The sequence below is a fragment of the Paroedura picta genome, chromosome 7, assembly GCF_049243985.1.
Source record: "Paroedura picta isolate Pp20150507F chromosome 7, Ppicta_v3.0, whole genome shotgun sequence".
NCBI classification, from domain to species: Eukaryota; Metazoa; Chordata; class Lepidosauria; order Squamata; family Gekkonidae; genus Paroedura; species Paroedura picta.
In genome coordinates, this window is record NC_135375.1 from 85,940,515 (window position 1) to 85,958,532 (window position 18,018).

Genomic DNA, 18,018 nt, shown 5'->3' on the forward strand with positions numbered 1-18,018 from the left:
TTTGTCCTGTCTCAGTTCTTCAGGCTTCACCTCCAAAATCTCCAGCAGTTTCCCAATCCGGAGCTGGCAACCCTAACTACAAGCTCTTGCTTTAGGTTACTCTGGGCCCAGGCTCCACCCATCATGGTTCAATATGTACTTTAAAAGTACAGAACTAATTTCTAAAAAGAAAGAAAAGGTTGCACCATAGCACTGCAGGGGCGAATTCAAAGACTTGTGATTTTACAGCTTGTCACAGCTATTGACGAGGTGTTCGCTGAACTTTGGATCAGGCTGTGGAGTCCCACATCACAGGGAAGAGCAAACAGGCCCCTTCAGGGTAAACTGTAATTACAGCGCTGCAATGCTTACAACTGAAGTCAAAAGCCTAAGATAGACAGAGAGATCAAGCTTTTCATTAGCCATTGATTTTAGGAGAGGTGAACAACAGCAGTAAAGAAAAGCGAAAGCATACAAATTGTAAGTCAAATGATCTTCCAATCACACTTTTATAAAATCTATAAAGCCGTATGCAGAGGTATTTCTTGCCAATCCATAGCCACTTCACACACTTTTGTTGGCCTATTTGTGATGCAGAATGGCTGTCTTGGTTACTCTGGGACTGTCAGTTGCATTTTCATCCTTTCCACTGGATTCTTTTGTTTTCTGAAAGAAATTCTGCTGTAACTCCATGAGTGGGGAAAGGAAGACTCAGAGAGCCCTCTCCGAAGGTTTCCATAGACAGCATTGTGTTAATTGTAAGCCAGTTGTTTAAACCATTGCTCAAGTACAAGGGGAGTTCAAGAGGATGGCACTACATTCTAATATTCTTCTCAGCTCATTTTTGCTGATAAGGTACAAAAAGCAATATGGCTAACAATGTAATCCTAAAGAGAGGTCCATCCTTGTAAGTCTATTGAAGTTACACTTAGAAGTTCATGACCCTGTTTACAATAGGAGGCAGGGATATGGGGGGGGGGGCTCCATCAGCAATGTTATAACCTTACTTCTGAGAAAAACCTGGAAGTGATGTCAGTCCTCTTCAGGATCGCAGCAAACTCTATAGTAAAATTTCCAGTGATTCCTAGAAAGGACTAATCAGTTGTATGGGAAGCAAAATAGTTGGTGAAAACGTGTTCGTGATTTTTAATTTTTGCTGGATACCACCCATTTAATTAACCCATTAACAGAACCACATTTAGGCACATACTTTCCTGTTGCAATCAATAGGCTTTTAATCACTTAACTTTGGCTGGAAGGGATTCGTTGGTTGGACATAAACCCCATACTACCATGTTTGGGATTCCAGTCAACATTCCCTTTGTAATGTTACTTGATTTAGAATTGTCAGGTCCCCAGTATTCCAAGCCATGCACCTAAGTACCTTTTCATTTATCAGGACAAAGTACCTTTGCATTTACCACCACCTACCAATGTAGCAGTGAAAATATGTGCATGAAAGAACATTCTCCAGAAATTATATGGTACAACTTGGTGTGTATCTGCTACAACATTTAGATGCTCAGCTTTGGAGTTGGTGCATAGTAGTGCAGAATAGATTGTTTCAGTGTGGCTCAACAGTGCTTGATGTCCAACAAACTTGATGTTCAACTCAACACAACCATGAGAACCATGACCAGATGTATTAAACCTATTCTGAACTATTGGCAACTCATGTTGTGCCACATCATACCCCATCATCTTTGAAGATAAGATGCTGTTTTTTGTGAAGATATAAAGAACATTGAAAACAGAGAGCTGCCCAACCACAAAGATATGACTTACGTAACGTGAGACTATCCAGACTAAAATCTGAACACCCAGCAATAAGATCTGCACAGATTCTGCAATCATAAGATTTTGATGTAGGGAATGAATGGTTGTGAACATGGAGACTATCAATTCTCCCAATATCCAAAACCTGATGAACACCACTAAGAGGCCCGAAGGATTTGACTTGTACAAAGTATGGAAAATATCTAATGTACAAATGTACCCAAAGCAAACGAAACCAATAGGCAAAAAGTTGTGTCTTCTTGAGATTTATTAAATGCAGTCCTAAAGGGGCAGAATTGAAGCGGTGACCCCTTTACTGAAGAGCTATTGCCAATGTGATATCCTGCACCTGTAATACTGGTGATGTTATATGATGTTATATTAAGCCTTCAATTGCAACCACTGAAGAAGCAATAAAAAGCGAGATTGAATACCCGGGACACTGTTCTGGTTGCAAAATTATTTAGGATTGCATTTAATAAACCTCAAGAAGACACAACTTTTGCCTATTGGTTTTGTTTGCTTTGGGTGTATTCCTACAAGAAACCAATGGTGTCTCTTCATATGAGCTGTGCAAATGTGGCAAAATACCAAGACCCAAATGTGATTGTGGTGCAGCCCACCAAACTCTTTTCCATCTGCCACTGTAACCTGAATGCTGTGCTTTCCAGGGAGATGTAACAGAGTGCTTTGTATTCTCACCAGTTGCGAATGAGTGGAATGAAAATTTAGATACTAGTATTTAGAGGGGATTGCCCAACTGGTCTGTATACCCATTTTATCAACTTGGTTACATATTTTCCATTGCCATATGCTCCCTGTGTGTAACTCAGCCATAAAATAAATAAATAAACTTGACACTGTTGGGGTAGAATTAGCAAAGACATGGAGTGAGACCTGCTAATTCACATTGTGATGAAGTAACTTTTACACATACCTAGCAATTTTACCCTGTGGAATTTCTAAATATGTCACTTTGAAGAGGATTTGAAAAGATGAAAAATCCCTCCTACAGATTTTTTAAAAATAGTTGACTGCTATAGTAGTACAGTATTACTACAAGTAGACATGCATAGAAGTCTTAAGAAACATCTCTCCATGTATGGCCTGTATGACAGCTATGAGATTTTAACCTGAGGCTCTAAGGCCCCCCCCCCCAAATAAATCTCAAAACCTCAGGGTCAAAGACAAAGGCCTGGCACCCCTATTGGTAACACATGGCCTGCTCATTTCAAATCACATCCCCACGCCTATCTTGCAAGCAAATCGCTATATTTCACACATGACCAAATGTCATACTGTGCTTGTGTAATTTACACAGCCAAGTTATTTACACTGTGAGCCGACGAAAAGCAATTAATATTCCACCCATAAGCATTGAAGGTAGTTTGATAATTTGGCAGCAGTACTGACAGTGTCTTTTAAGATACGTCGTCAGGAAATAATAGAGCCACTGGCTGATCCATCTTGTTTCCATGCCAATGTATACAGATGAAGAGTATGCCACAAGTGTAATACACTGTCAGGAACTAAAAATGATTTTATGATACGAGCGATATTTTGCAATAATGTCCACATACTTTCTTTGTTAAGGAAGTTTTCCTGAGCATGACAGACTAATGGGTAGGTTTTGGGGACCATCGACCACATTGATGGTGTTAGCAACAGTATATCAAATTATCAAAACTAAATATATATTGTTTGGGGGAATAAGTTTGCAGCTACTACTTGCCTAGAATGCAGATGATTCAGAATTTACAAGGAAACAAGTGGTAAACTTGGGTCTGGATTGTACCCCTTCTGCCTGTTGGTAGGAATTTATATGAGTGTCACCACACACAAAAACCCTTGTTGAATGTGAAAAGCTAGATGTTAGGAGGAAATATCTGAGTTTAGCCTTGTCTCTAATATGATAATCTGCATTTTATAGGTATATCTATCTATCTATCTATCTATCTATCTATCTATCTATCTATCTATCTATCTATCTATCTATCTATCTATCTATCTATCTATCTATCTCTATCTCTATCTCTATCTCTGCCCCCCGGCCTGGCAGATTAACGTGACTTTGGGCCACAGCATGCAGCTGGATCAAGTGGGGCGAGTGGGGGATGGCCAGCTCATTAGCAGGACAGAGCTCCTTAGAAGGCAGTCAGCAGGCCGGGAGTCTCTCATGAGCAGGCCCACCCTCGTAAACATGCCCTGCTTAGCAGGCCAAGAGGCCCTTGATAGCAGGCCCAGCCCTGCAGGCCAAGAGGCCCTCGATAGCATGCCCTCCCGCAGACCCTTTGCCCAGGGCCCTCTCCCCTTTCCTGCTGCTGGCTGTAGGCCCTGAGGGCATCTGAGAGCAAAAAGGCTAGAGTCCAGGAACGGTGGGTGGGAGCTGCAAGGGCTGGGCCAATCAAAGTGCAGCCAGTTGGCCCTATTCCAACTTGGACAGCCGGACACGTCCCACCTCCAAAGCTGTTTCACAAATATATAGAGGAACCATGGATAAGGATTATTCCCTCATATGAGCTCCCAGGTGCTACAGTCCAGTTATTTCTTTAACGATGCAATCCCCCACCCCCACACTTGAGAAAACAAAGGAGAAGCTCTGTTTGGTCACAGTTTATAGCACTTCTGATGCAGCATGCCCTACTCATGTCTGCCAGCAAGCATGCACTTTAAAGACAACATTATGTTTGAGCTGAGACTTACTACATAGATTATCTCTGCATCTCCATTGTCTACTCCTCATGCTAATTAATTTGTACCTCCCTCTGCTTACTGATATGTGCGGAAGCATACTTTGTTCTGACAAAGAGATGTATAAAAGCCACCCAGCAACTCAGGACCCAGTGACAGTAGAGTTCAATCCACTGAATACAGGGGGACAGAGAATGAGTTAAAGTTTCACAGGAGGGTCTTGGCAGATGGAAGCTGTCAGCTGGAGATTAGAGACTCAGCTAACAGAGGTAGTCTCACAGGAGAGTGAGAGAATTTGCATAGTGATCAGATTGTTCAGTAAGTCCAAAAAGGTATTATTAAGTTGAAGCTAGTGCTGTGTTTATGTGTAGCAAAGTTATTAAAATCTGCCTGGAAAAGGCCTTGCTTGTCATGACCAGTCTGAAGGCTGAAATTCCATCACTTTGCGTTACCTCGTGTTTACTTGTGTTTGTGTTCAATTGAATAACCTGGATCCTGTTCACATTTAAAATGAAAGACAATTTTATCTTTGGTCAAGTTTCCCTCACCCTGCAAATACTGGCCACTGGCTGGAAGGGAGGGAGCAATCATAGATTAGTTAAATTATATCCCAGAACATTATTTCTGCTTGTATCTGTAGTGTCGTGGGGCCTGGCATCTAAAGACGGATAGGGATCCAGGGGACCAGTAGTAGTCCTCACCAAATCCAGCAACTTGTCCACTCCAGGTAAGGAGAGCCTCCTGAAGCCATCAAATGTTACCTTTAAAGGCGGCCAACAGGCCTTCAGTATCTGTATCAACTGCTGAGGTCAGTCCAATTAGAAGCTTGCCTTACAGCTTCTTGCCTACTAATGCTACAAGGCCAAGTCGCATACTAAATACCATGCAGTTAAAAATATCCTGTTTTTCCCCCTGAAAGACGTGTGCATCACAAAAACATCAAGAGGCTAATCTGTCTCAAATCATCTGAGGTACAAAGCCAATTCCTTTGAATGATCAAGATCCACAGTCCTAAAATACAATCAGGCTCTCTTGATTAGTACTGAAGAAGAGCGGAGCTTCTTTGACCTGCTGCCACCTGCATGCAGCTTTCGACAACATGAATACTCCCTCTGGATATGGAACACTGCCAGGTCTTTTAATTGGGATTGATACATGAAGTCAGAGAGTAATGGTGATTTAATTGGGGAGAAGATTGCACTGCACTATTTCAACCCAGACTTGGAGCCTATGAAACTTCAAAGCCGTTAAACACACACACAAAAGGCTAAATGTGAACCACTTCCTATTCTTCCTTAGAAAGTATGCTGAGAATGCTTACCATAAGCACTTCAACCTTTCCTGTTTTGAGCAGTCATGCAGTTAGGTCCTTTATGAATTTGGATTCAATGCATATTTCAGATGCAAAACACAAAAAAACATTTCTTTCATTCCATCCAACTACGTTCTCAGATAAGTACACACAGTGTAACCTAATTCCATCCATATTTACGCAGAAATGTCACTTAATGCCTAATACAGCTTGTTAGTCACAGTCTATACTGGTCGTCTAGCCCCATTGTGAGCCAGGGCTCCTAACATCTACCTCACAGTCTGGCCTCGTTGGCACTGCTGATTGTGAGCCTTCACCTGCCATCCTCTCTGGACAGATTACTCATTTCTGCTTATTGTTGCTTTTAAAGCCTGCATAGTAACAACAAGTTTTTTCATCCACTGAGCAATTTGTGGATAATGCTTTGCTTATTGTTCTTGTCTCCAGAGGGATTGCAGAGAGGGAGAAAGTGATGTAAGCCACTGCAGGAAAAGCATTCTCCTATAACCTATGGTAGAAAAACAGAAGCAGTCCAGGTCTTTAAAGAAAATGATGGGCAAGCAACATCAAGGGTCTATCTCCAAACTGCCCAAGTCCCAAGAGTTGGCCATGAACTCATCTTAGTCCCCCCCTTCCATTATTAAACACTGACCCTGCTTTAGAGGAAGACAAAAAACACGACATTGAGTCACAACCATCTCATGGTGACCCCAACCATTGGGGATTGCAGGCAAAAGACTAGCAGAGATGGTTTGCCATCATCTTCCTGTTCATAGCAAGGCCAGTCTTCCTTGGTGGTTTCTCATCAAAATATAGACTATAGCCAACACTGCTTAGCTCTCAAGCTCTGAAAAGCACCGGCTAAGCTGGACTAATATAAGATACCTTTAAAGTAAAATCATACGATAAAATATATTGTGGCAATCAAGGTTCTCCTATAATGCTAACAACATTAAACAGTTAACATTAACAGTTAGTTTAAATCTATCTATCTATCCATCTATCCATCTATCCATCTATCTATCTATCTAGTATATTGCCCTCTTCTAAGGCTCAGGGCAGTTCACATAGAACTAAGCAGAACAATACATCAAATTCAGGGATAGTAATGAATGTCCCTCAATGGCTCTACAGCCAGAGCAAGCTGGGGGAGGGGGAAGCATTGAAGGAGCACAGAAGCAGCAGCCTCAGGGCATGAGAGTTTTCTTGCAAACCAGCTCTGCAGCCAGAACAAGCATAGGTGTGTATGGGGGGGGGGTAGTGCTGAAAGAGCACAAGGTGGCAGCCTCAGGGAGAACTATGGAGGCACAGCCAGGCTAGGAGGAGGAGTGGGGAAAGAAAATCCCAAAAGTGAAATGTCTGCACATGGAACAGTGGGCTTTCAGAGCGATTTTCTCCAAGTAAGCAAATAATATCCACTCTCAGATATCCTAGGGGAAAGGATTTATTGTGAACCGCTGTGAGACCTTTTGGTGAACGGCGGTATATAAATCCAATTATAAATAAACTAGTAACCAAGCCCGCTGCAGGAAAATGCAGCGGGCGCTAGGCACTCACTGTTGTCGGCGGCGGTCTGTTCAGCGGCTTGGTCGTCGTCGGCGGCGGCGGCAGGCTTCTTTCGGCGGCGGCGGGCTGACGGCGGCGACAGGCCTCTCGCCGCGTCAGGCCGCCAGGCAGGGAACCTCCGGCAGCTGCGGTTCGCGCGACTGCCAGGGGCTCGCTGGGGCGGCGGGCTGACGCGGCGAGAGGTGCAAAGCGCCTCTCACCGCATCAGGCCGGGAGCAACTGCGAGCCGCGTTGCGAGTGGCTCGCAGTTGCTGGGGCTGGGAATTGGAGGGACCAATTGGAGGGACCAATTGTCTGTCGTGAGGAAGGGTCCAATCCGGACCCTTCCTCATCACGGACAAAGCCCACCTCAAGGCCCCTTAACGAATTAAAGATAAAAAATAAAGGTGATGTCGTTCCAGAGTTGAGCCGGGATGTTGCAGATGGAATATAAAACCAATTGACATGGTTTGGACTGGAAATCGGATCAGGTGCAGATTGTTTATTTAAATCTGAGCTGATGAAGGATAAAATCTAGTAAGAATCTGACTATCACAGAGTATGTGGAGCAAATACCTGTTGTCAGACTTCATGGTCCTGGCCCCTCCATCTCTGATACACACACAAACACACACACACCCTCCCCCCTTTCCTCTTGCCTCTCACACCTACCTCTCTTTCCTGGTCCCACCTCCCTTAATCCCTCCCCCACACTCTCTCCCCAAGCCTCCCTTGCCTCTCCTACCTACCTCTCCTTCCTGGTCCCTCCTCCTACCGATCAGACACACCCACTCAGACACTCCCCTCCCCCTTCTCCCTCCTTACCTGTTGCAGCAGGTTTTCTATGTCCCTCCACTGGCAGTCGCATGGCTCCCTGATTCCCAGGCCTGCCCCCATCTGTGGAGGGTGGGATCAGCCTGGGAAGTGGGATGCCACCACCAGCAGAACTCTGAGTCCCAACCCTGGGCCTCAGAATTCTGCTGACAGCTGCCACCATATACTGTCACAGTCCCTAAGGCGGGACAATGGACATCATGTCCTTTATCATTTCCGTTTGAGGGAATGTGCAAGTAGATGTGCTCCATACTGCTATGTGGTGATGAAATCCCAGCTCAACTGTCAATTTAATAGCATTGCTAAGATACTTTATCTAATTTCCCCCCTTTACTCAGTTATCCCCTCTTTACTCAGTTTCCCCCTGAGATCCAACAATTTATTTATTTTCCTCTTTTTAGACCTTTTGGAGTTTGTTTTGATCAAAGGGGGGGATCAAGAAGAGGAGGGGCAGGAAGGGAGGTTCTACATGATTTCATAATTTAATTCTGCAAATGCTCAGCGGCAAACTATATCTCCTCAAACATGTCCCACTGCAGCACCATCTCATATGTAATTTCAAAAAAGGAAAATAATCCTGCAAGGGTTGAAGTTACAAAAAGTTAACTTTGTAATTTCTCCAAGGAGAAATTAAAGAGAAATTCTTTTGGAAGAGGAATCAGTGACTATATCTAGAAAAGAAGAAGAATTTTGGAAAGAGATATTCTAATCTCTGTAACAGTGCTACAGTTTAGCATTACAGCTTTAAAAAGCAAGGGTCCCTCAGAGAGGGTCTCCACAGATTATCTCATTAATTTTACCAGTTTATATCTCTCCACATCCGTTTTAGAAAACAGTAAGTGCTCCCTGTTTTGTTTATTTTTAAATTCATTTATATTTGAAGGAATGGTTCTGCTTCTCTGCTTTTCATTGTTGGCTTTGTTGCTTTGATTGTGCTGTGTACACAGTGTATGGTTTTTATGTGCAATTAATATGATATTGATGCATACATTTATTGCATAATATATAAATAATGCTAGTTTATGGACACATATAATGTTGTAATGTTGCATGCATTTTTACTGGAGGAGAGACAGAAAGTGTACAGAAACTGAACTAGCAGGAATCCTGTTCACACAAGGGAGAAATTAAATCAAGATGGAGATTTAGGGAGTTGAAACAGCAAAGAATGAGAAAACTGAAATCATTCCTATTTCTTCTTTCACATGCTAGACAAAACTGAGGCCTGAACCTTCAGCTTCTCTTTCTCTCTGCCTTTGCAGGAGTGGCTTGTCTTCCGATCAGCTACCAGAAGCTAAGGTTAATGACTGTGGAACTCAATTCAGTGCCCTTTTTACGTGCAATTTCCTGAGGCACAACCTTGTTGTCTCATAGGAATTATGAGCTTAATGGCAAAGCTATTTGGATTTGACTTGCACATTGAAGGAAAACATAAAAGCTGTCTCAAGCAACAAAGTTAGCTTTTCTTAGCCATGGCAAAGAGTCAGCTTGGTCGTGCCGCAGGGCCTGTAGAGCTGACAAAGGCCACAGGTTTGCTGGCTCTCCCTCATTTTCCCTTCCCTTCATATGCCAGGATAGCCACTGAAGTATTGATTCAGCAAAGTTAGGCCAAGCATGCACCTATGCTCGTGTATGTTAAAGCAGTACTATTAAAGTCGATGGAACTAATTACTCATTTGCTATTAATGTAAAGCAATTGTTTGTGTCCATTGCTGACTCAAAGGAACCAGAAGCATGAAACAGGGCTCTCTAAGAATTTAAACCGGTGGGTTCTTCTTGGCACAGGACTACAGCATGCATTGTTTGCTACAGCCTGTCAAAATGCTGCTGCTTTTAGATCTCTGGATAAAACAGCCTAGGGCCCAGAAGGAATCAAGAGGATAAACAATTGTGAAATTCTCCTCACCCTTCTGTATGAACACCCATAAATCTCCCCAGGTTTCTCTATTATTTTTTTTTATTGGATAAAGCGAACCAATTTGCTCATCTCCCTGTGTTATTGTATTTATTTATTTACTTCAATCATGCACTGCTTTTCTTCCCAATGGAGATCCAAAGCGGCTTCTATCATTATCTTCTCCTTCAGCAACTGTATGAACTATAGTGCACGACTGCCCCAAGTTCATGTAGCAAACCTCCATGGCAGAGTGGGGATCTACATCTGGTTCTTCAAACTGCTCGTGCAACCTTCTTAACTGCTACACTACGCTGACTTGATTTCCTTTGCTTCTCACCTGCTCTCAGCATTCTGGCTCTTCCAGAGTATGCTCACTTTGTGTGTGGTTGGAATCCTTTCCTTGCACATCCAGTTATTCCCGGAAGTATATGTGTTACAGTCCAGGTCACCTCACCCCTAGGGAAGAAAGGGTGGAATGGTGGCACAGCCCTAATAAGGGCAGAAGGTCAGTTGCAAAGCAAAGAAGAGAGCTGGGTGGAGTCGCAATAGGAGGAACAGATATGAGGAAAGACATCTAGTACTAGCTCTCTATGGACTAAAGCAGTGGTCTGCAACTTTATTCAGGTTGCAGACCGCTGCCAAGGGGTGGTGGGAGAGTGCGACCCGGGGCCCTGCGCATGCGCAGCAGCCCCGCGCAAACGTGCTTGCAAATGCGCTTCCTTCGGCGGCCGATTGCTTGCGGCCTGGCGAGCTTCTCGCTGTGGTGGGGGGAGCGGGAGCTGCGGCCCGCTGCCGAAGCTCTCTCGGTGACTTCCCAGAACTAATGTCACTGCACTGACACTGACCCCCCCCATGTTCCCCCTCAGAGTCCCACCACTCCCAGCCCCATTCTCGCAACTCTGACTGCATCTCTCTAAGCAATGTATGTTACAATATCTTTTTAAATATCTTTCTTGTATTTTGAAGGAGGCTGTGACTGACATAACACAGAAAGGTAGGGAAAATAATTTTGAATAAAATGAACCCTATGGTTTTCTGAAATTTTCCATTCTCTTCTGGAAGACACTTTCCCTTGTCTAAGCATTAACTCCTCAAAGCTGGGATCCTAAGCAGCTTGAGCAGAATTGGGCTTGAGTAAACCAAACTGCTGCTTTCCACTGTCACTGCAGTCTTCAGTGGCCCCTGAAATTGTGCTTGAGTGCAGGGTGGATTGGTCATTAAAACCACAAGCATACGTTCTGGTGGGCTGACATGGTGGACCCAGCTAGTGTCACTCCAGTCCTGAGCAAGGCAGGAGGAAGCTGCCACTCATATGAGTTGGTCATCTGAGCCCTGTACTTTTTAGGACATAAGTCATTTCAGATTTTCTTGGGCTTATTCTATCATACATGCATTTTTTTATTCTGCAAGATCAATGACAGAAGTTGTCCCTCTTCCAATTTATGCTAGCCAGAATTCTTTCAAACAGCCACAACCCAAATCCGGTGAGAACTCACTGTCATCAAAGACAAACCATGATTTAGTGGCTATTATCCGTTTTCCCTCATTCATTTTGGTGCTCCAAGTTTCCCTTCCAAACACATCGCCAACACCAGTCTTCACCTATTTGTCATCATGTTTGTGAGATTAACACTATGTCATCTATAAAAATGAGATCCATACCACTTCCCATTTGGATCTGTAAAAATTATAAGAGTCTGTTATGTTTATAAATGAGTGTTAGTGTCTGATCCAAGCTACACTTCAAGGCAGGCTTTTAAAACTTTTTTTACCATTGAGAAACCCCTGAAATAGTCTTCAGGCTTTGAGAAACCCCAGAAGTGGCACAATTATGCAGAACATGGTTGAGAAGCATAACTGCTTACATGCCCATCTAGGGCCCCCTTCCTTTCCCATTCCCTGCAGGCCCATCATTGGCAATTCGGGGAGAGCAGATGGGTCAACATGACCATATGAGCCAATAAATGTTTAACAAATTTTAAAAAATATATTAAAATTAATTAATTTTTACTCAGTCAGGAAACCCTTTCAAAGCTATCAAGAAACCCCAATGTTTCATGAAACCCTGGTTGAGAAAGCCTGTCTCATTTATCAACACAAAAGTTTTCTCTGTTTTTATCATAATACATCTGTAGTAACCAAGAGTTTGTCACCCAAGTACACACTTTCCAAACAAAGAAAATCCCATTATACTGCAGCTGCTGAAGAAACACACCCTCCTGGCTTTATATGTATAGACTAGGAGCTACAGTAATGTCTACCACATAGTTCATGAACTTCAGTTGGTATTCATTGTTTACCACACTTCCATTATATTCTCAGAAGAACCCTGTGAAATAGGCTGGGAGGAGAGCAGCTGACCCAAGGTAACCCAGTGAGCATCATGGCTCAATGACACCTTGATGTCCCTTCTCCTTGATGTCCCTATTGACCCTCAGAAGAAGAGCTATTTGTAATACCTCATTTTTTTACTACCTGAAGAATTTTCAAAGTGGCTTACAACCCGCCTACTCTTCCTGTCCCACAACTGCTATCCTGTGAGGTAGGTGAGGCTGAAAGAATTCTGAGAGAACTGTGATTGGCCCAAGGTCACCCAGCTAGCTTCTTGTGGAGGAGTGAGAATCAAACCCAAGTTCTCCAGAATAGAGGCTGCTGCTCTTAACCACTATCCCAAGCATTTTCTTGTTGTGCATCTCTGGATCCAGAGGCTCAGGGGGAACCAAAGTATGTTAGCCTCCATAAGTACTACTTTGCTGATTCTAGATAGTACCCACCCCAGTGTTATGAGAAGGAGCCAGATTGTAGATTTTCCCCATGTTGGCCCTATCTTCTGATGTATCTTTAATCTTTAGCAATACCATGAAACTTACACATACTGTGACTGAAAATTGAATTTCTCTTTCTCTTAATGCCCATTTTTCTCTTGAGTTGATCTCCCATGCTGTTTGATGGTTGATATGTTCTCTATTTAAATCAGCTATATTTTTAGATTATGAGCCGATTGCATGAGTACAAGTTTGCAGTTTTCAACATTCATCATTCTTCCTGGCAGCCAGCAGAACTTACAAGAAGCTGGCAAGTCAAGTGTGACCCAGAAGTCATGGTCAGTCTATGGTTTATTTAAACATGCTCTAAAAATGCCTTGAGACCTATGATATGCATGGTAACGATAATGCATGATGTTATAACTGATAATGATCATAAATAATTTGTTGTTGTTAGGTGCGAAGTCGTGTCCAACCCATCGCGACCCCATGGACAATGATCCTCCAGGCCTTCCTGTCTTCTACCATTCCCTGGAGTCCATTTAAGTTTGCACCGACTGCTTCAGTTACTCCATCCAGCCACCTCATTCTCTGTCGTCTCCTTCTTCTTTTGCCCTCAATCGCTCCCAGCATTAGGCTCTTCTCCAGAGAGTCCTTCCTTCTCATGAGGTGGCCAAAGTATTTGAGTTTCATCTTCAGGATCTGACCTTCTAAGGAGCAGTCAGGGCTGATCTCCAGGACTGACCGGTTTGTTCGCCTTGCAGTCCAAGGGACTCGCAAGAGTCTTCTCCAGCACCAGAGTTCAAAAGCCTCAATTCTTTGACACTCGGCCTTCCTTATGGTCCAACTTTCACAGCCATACATTACAACTGGGAAGACAATAGTCTTGACTAGACACACTTTTGTTGGCAGGGTGATGTCACTTTCTAGATTTGCCATAGCTTTCCTCCCCAGGAGCAAGCGTCTTTTAATTTCTTTGCTGCAGTCCCCATCTGCAGTGATCTTGGAGCCCAGGAAAATAAAATCTGTCACTACCTCCATTTCTTCATAATAATGCATTCTAATAGTAAGATGTGCTAGAAACCAAGCACTGAGCAGGATATGACACATGATTTGTGTCATATATTGTCTTGCCCATATATCAAGTAGCAGTATAAGAATGTGCATGCACAAAGTATTTGCAATCCAATTTGGAACTGTGATTTTAAAAGTGAGCTTTCCCCCTAATGTTTAAGGAGTCTGCTCAAAATCTGTAATCAAAGTATGGTCTAAGTGGAAGAGTGTTCACCTGCCACTATTAACAACAGTGATAATACAACTGTAACCAAATTCCTATCATGATGCAAACATTTTGTGCTGTTCTTTCCTTTTCTTTTTAGAACTGCATGAGAAATTATGGTTTAAATCTTTTAATTATTGGTATAATTTTGTGGATCTTTTAATTAGAATAATTTTAGTATAATTTATATTTGTATATTATAGATATGATTTTCTCCACCCTGAGCTATATGGGAGCGTGACATACAAATTAAATTATTAACAACAATAACAGCAGCAGCAGCAGCAGCAACAACAACAACAACAATAACTCTCTTGTCTCATTCTTGTATGGCCCTAATTGAAACAGTAGCTGTGCACATGCAGAGTTTGTATTTTTACAGACCATGAAGGTTCATTATCTTCATTACATCTGTTTGGGACCAGTGACTGTGTGGAGATTCCAGTTTGTCTCATGTTTAAAAAAAATAACGCAGAACAACCAGCTAATGTAATCTACACCGGAGTACCCAGCCTTAGCAGAAATGTGTGAAAGCTTTCCACACGCCTTGACTTGCTTAGCATGCCTGTTAACAGAAGCAGACAGGATGTTTTTTTGTGATGCAAATCTGGCCCAGTGTTGCACATTTCATATGGAGGTCTTTTTTTATCCACAATAGGCTTAATTGCACATCATGTTATCCCATTCAGATGCACAGACTCCCTTGATGTATTGCAGACCTGAGTCATCACGGGACATTGTATGTGTAATTGATTTAATTGTGAATCATCTTACTCATCTGGTGCTTCCTCACTATTCCATGGTTCAGCACTATAATATTTTCAAACCTCCCACTGGGGGCATTTCTTCACAACAAATAAACACACACAAACATCAGCTTTTACATTCAGAGCTATAAATGATTACTATTTCCACTATTTGAAAATGTTTCACTAAAGATTCACGAGTTCAAGAATCTTTTTCCTTCTGGGTGTTCCCCATCCAAAAATTCCAGGTATTGAATGTGTGGGTCTGATGTGGGATACAATGGAGAGTCTGGCTCTCTGCCTGGTGTACCAACAGCCTAACACACTGGCTGATGCCTGGCCAGATGGAGTTAGTCACTGGGTGGGCTATGCAGTTCCTTAGAGTATTCATTCTGGGGGGACTTCAATGTCCATGCAGAGAAGCCTGACTCCTTGCAGAGTTCTTACCTAGTGTCAGCCATGGCAACACTAGGACTCTCCCAATTTGCTGCAGGCCACACTCTGGATTTAATTTTTGTGATGGGGATAAATATGGGTCCAATCAAGTAATGTGCTCTGAAGGTTCAGCTTGATATACCACCCCCTCTCTGTATAGTTGGAGAGTGGATTTATGCCTTCCCAGGGAGACTTATGGATCAAACTGGATTCCAGAATGCTTTGTGGGATCTGAAACCTTCTGGTGACTCAGTCGATGAGCTGGTAGAGGATTGGCATTGTCAGCTCTCTGAAGCCAACAATGTGATTACCCAGATTCCCTCTCATCTCCCATCCAAACCTGGCTCATTGATACATACCAAAGCTGTGCAAGCAGAAACAGGAGCCGAGATGGCCAGAGCGATTCTAGAGGAAAACTCATGATGAAGCAGCAAGAACATCTTACTAGACACTTTTGAATGCTTATGAGATAGCAGTGAAGGCTACTAAGAAGAATTCTAAACTGGTTATCAGCTGTGAGGCTTTTATAAAGCTATTTAGTGGAGAAAATCTTGTTGCTCCTCCAGGACTTCTCTAGGTTTGATCCAGAGTGAACTAGAGGCCCTTCTGCCATCACAGAATCCTACTTCAATCCACTCTCATTGGCTGAAGTAGACAAGTCCTTGACAGTGGTCTGGCCAACCACATGTCCACAATGAATAAAAAGATCCATGGCATCAGCAAGGAGATGGTGCTGTCTCTCACATGTTTGAGAATGCCTCTGCAAGACCCTTATAGCCTCAAATGATTCAGTACTGTGGTTTCCCATACAGTGACATCCAACAGGGTCAAATCCACTGACTGGCCTGCCCCAGAATTTCAGTCACAAGGCTCTGCTAAGACAAACAACACATAGAATTAAGAAGCTGGGGGACTAACCTCATTGTATTTCCATCACAGACACTGATGTTTCTTCTCTGTTGAGTTGACATTACCTGACAATGCCCGAGGCTGCTCTAAATTTCATCCCTAATTGTTTGTCCAACTTTAAGTTGAAATTAGATTACTTGTCTCCTGAAATTTGGGGTCCAGCAATCCCTGTTGATAGCTTGGCTCTCAATGATTTTATTGCATCTCTGACGAGAATAGAATTCACAAAACAAACAAAAAAATATTGGGCCCTGTCCCTGGTGAACAGAAGTTCCATTTTTCTAGATTTAGAGTGCTACAAATTTGATGTTCCTAAACTCAGATTTCTCATGGATTGAAGCTCCTCTTTTCTGGGAGGGTGGGGGCAGGGGATGGTTGCTTTGGTTTATGTGCCAGGCTATTTAAAAAAAATAAAATTGTGTCTTTCCTGAGGTTTCTGCCCAGTGAGTTACAGATCTAGTTTAATAAGAGCAGAAAGGGTGGGAGACAATAACATTACTACAATTATATGAAACAACTTAACTCCTTGTGAGATTATTGGTACCCAATCCTGTACTCTGGGAAGAAAAAGTTGCTCATCTCAAAATATCTTACTCCCAGGCAAGTGTATTTGCACTGCAACTTGACACAGATCATGCCTGCAGCCACTGAGGAACTCCGTACCCAACATGCCATTCTAGCTGCATGTCTAACCAAACATTTTTAAGGCAGCCATGTGCCCACAATATGAACTTCATAGCATGTGAATTAGCCCTGCAAATCCATGCTGATAGCTGTTCCATAATTAAAAAAAAAGAGCATTCTTAAATACTTGTGCTTTTCAGATGATGATCCAGGGAAGCAATTAGATCAAAATAATGAACAAATATACCTGAAAGACAGATTTCCAACCAGTACAATTCCTCCCTGAAAAGCAGTTTCATCCAAGTATTTTGGGGGAGGAAAGGATGTTTTAGACTTCTCTGTGTAGTGTTGAGAGGGACAGTTGTTCAGGATTAGAGCAGCACCTGGCTCTTCCTTGTTTGGACCTCAGGAATTAAGACTTCTCATCCTGGGAGGACAAGCTAAAGTAGAGAAAGGGAGTAAGGTCTTGCTGGCTTGTTACATCTTAACCCATTTGGGTTGAGTTTGCCTTCCTCTTCCTGGGTATACCCTTGGATGTGAACTTGGGACTCTTAGTCCTTTGGCATACAGTCCATAGCTTGCAATCAGTACCATTGTAGAAACTGATTCCCAACCCATTCATGCTATATTGTTTTAGTTTGTCGTATTGTAAGCTGCTTTAGATCACCTTGGGTAGAAAAGCAGGATATAAATAAACAAACATACAAATGCATTCTCTCCACATATATTGGAAACAGGAAGGGGAAAAGTTAATGTTGGGTTTTATAATTGTAAACCAGTTTGAGGACTTGATGGTCAAAAAGCAGCATAAAAACATAAAATCGTTCCCGGCCCTAGGGAAACACGCCTAGCCTCGACCAGGGCCAGGGCCTTTTCGGTCCTGGCCCCCACCTGGTGGAATGAGCTCCCGGGTGAGCTGTGGGCCCTGCGGGACCCTTCAACGTTCCGCAGGGCCTGCAAGACGGAGCTCTTCTGCCAGGTCTATGGTTGAGGCTGGGGCTGCTGGAGTACATCGACTGCTCTCCCCCGGGCTTCTTGACATCATTGACCTCCTTCTCCTCCACCCCCCCTTTTTTAGGAATGGGGGTAGGAAGGGGATCTTATTATTGTGCTGCCATGTTGTGACATTTTAAAGTCTTTTAATGGGAGTTTTAATGTTTTTTTAAGACATTGTAACCCGCCGCGAGCCATTTGGGAGTGGCGGGAAATAAATCGAAATAATAATA

At 43.0% G+C, this 18,018-nt stretch overlaps 1 long non-coding RNA gene across 1 annotated transcript; it reads left to right on the plus strand.

The window, feature by feature from the left end:
• The first annotated feature begins 333 nt into the window (after nucleotides 1–333).
• On the plus strand, nucleotides 334–14,003 carry LOC143841841 (uncharacterized). Its single transcript, XR_013232890.1, has 3 exons — nucleotides 334–459; nucleotides 5,087–5,254; nucleotides 13,257–14,003. It is a non-coding gene; the product is annotated as an uncharacterized LOC143841841 (long non-coding RNA).
• The last annotated feature ends 4,015 nt before the right edge of the window (nucleotides 14,004–18,018 follow it).